The following is a 2,034-nucleotide window of genomic DNA, read 5'->3' on the forward strand; positions in this document are numbered from 1 at the left end:
CAACAGAAAATTAGAAAGCCTCATTTTTCTCCCTCAGAACTGCGGGCTGTTTCAAACTGCTGACCTTGCAGCTAGCTGCCCGACATATAACCACGACATCATTAGGACTCCTGTGTAACTCTATTCAAACAGATTCACTCATTGCCATGAAGCCGATGCTGACTCATGGTGACCCCTTTGGGTTTCTGTGGTGTTGACTGTTCATCGGAGTAGACAGCCCAGTTCTCCCTTGGAGCTGCGGGTGGCTTCAAACCACCGGGCATGCCGATTGCAGCTCAGCACAGAACCACAACCCCACCAGCAGGCCTTTAGCAACCTTATCCCGAAGCCCAATAAGTACAGGCCAATCTGGACGAGCATGGTCTACTACTACCCATTCCACTTTTGTTTCCTACCTGAGGCTGGTGATTTGCTGCGTCGGAAGAGCCCGGGGCTTTTGGATCCAGAATATTTAACAGCTGAAGAGCGAGAATAAGATGCCTTCAAGACACGGCATTCTAGAAAGGGGACAAAGGTGCACATGAATAAACCTGTGAGAACTAACCAAAGGCATACCCCCATCACAGCAGTGCACTGCCTAGAACATTGGCTGACACATTCCTTATTACTGTCAGACAGCTAGACCATACAAAGAGAAAGCCCAAAAGATCATACCTGAAGCTATCTTTGGTTAAGCTGTGAGTCTTGTGACCCCATCTAAGTGTTCAAGAGAGTTCATACTGATTTATAGAAATCATAGTTTCTTACCTTGATCCAAACACACACACATTTTCAGCCTAATCTGAGCATGTGCAACTCTGCATTCACGGGCACAGACGACAATTTCTTCATTCTCTCCAGCTCCTTGATTATCTTAGGTTGAAAGGACTTCTAATTTGCGACCCCTCTACTGTATTATTTTCTACTTTCCCAGGGTATGAATTGCCCAAAGTGAGGACACAGGCTTCAGATAATAACTTTGATTTTTCTTTAAATTACTCAATAAAATAATGCTTCAAGTGTAGTTACTAATTAGATTTAAACCAATTTTAATCCCAAGAGTTAAGAACATGAATGTTAAAACCATGTAGGTTTTAGATGAATCCTGGGCTTCACATTTGCTAACTAGGTCAGCAAGCCTGAGTTTTTATTTGATCTCTATGAAATGGGGATAAAACTAGAGTCTGTTTTACATGGTTATTATAAGGATTCAATTAGATAGCATAGTGTCTGTAATTCACTTTAGGAGATTTCAATGTAAGCAGGGAGACTTAAATTCAACCTGGGAGGAGGGAAATAGGGGGTAGGGGGAGTTGGTCAGTTTTAATCTATAACCCAGGGGCAATAAATTAACATGTGAAGAACACTAATCAGGAATATGCACTCCATGGGAGGCTAGTTAGCATTTGAAAGACTTTAATCAAAACCTTACACAGAGGGAGCTGTTGCAACTGTCTATTTTGTTAATGAGCATAATGGTGGTAAAAGTTATCCCAGTGTACATTAGGGCTGTCCCTCTTAAAGGAACAGTCACTCTTCCTGGATAGTGTATCAGAATTTAACTTCTGAGCACCAGGTTTGCAGAAGGCTTATGGATAAGAGTGAAGGCTCAAAATCGATTTGCAGAGTTCCCATATGGATTAAGCCTGCACTGAATTCCTTCTGAACAATAATAACCAGAGATGTCAGCAGTCTTGTCCTCGGGCAGAGTGCATTAGGAAATGGATTGTGGCACTTCTACCCCACTAACCAGCCCAGGAAGGGGCAGGCTCCCTACAAGATTTACCTGGTTGTGTCCTTGTGGGACTGGCCTTCTTGGGCCTATCTGGTGAATTCTTCTGCCTAGCATAATGTGGAAGTCCCGATCATGGTCCTATACCCATTTCTATGGTCCTCCCTGCAATTTGTGAAGTACTGATCTGTCACCTGTCATGTTTCTGTGATAGTTTCTTTTGTCTTCCCATGTCCTACCCTGTTTCCCCGAAAATAAGACAGTGTCTTATATTAATTTTTGCTCCCAAAGATGCGCTAGGTCTTATTTTCAGGGGATGTCTT

The 2,034-nt window shown here is 43.0% G+C and overlaps 1 protein-coding gene across 1 annotated transcript in view; it reads right to left on the bottom strand.

Annotated features, from left to right (window-relative positions):
* The window catches only part of LOC101659634 (serine/threonine-protein kinase DCLK2), a 69,079-nt gene extending 68,587 nt beyond the window's left edge, over nt 1–492 (bottom strand). Inside the window, exon 1 of the mRNA XM_045295818.1 lies at nt 396–492. The gene's annotated coding sequence lies outside the window, so the exon portion shown is untranslated. The remainder of the gene's footprint in view (nt 1–395) is intronic.
* Nucleotides 493–2,034: the final 1,542 nt, after the last annotated feature.

Source organism: Echinops telfairi, unplaced genomic scaffold (genome assembly GCF_000313985.2).
Source record: "Echinops telfairi isolate 266 unplaced genomic scaffold, ASM31398v2 ScPeMD7_5868;HRSCAF=6743_1, whole genome shotgun sequence".
In the NCBI taxonomy this organism is placed as follows: domain Eukaryota; kingdom Metazoa; phylum Chordata; class Mammalia; order Afrosoricida; family Tenrecidae; genus Echinops; species Echinops telfairi.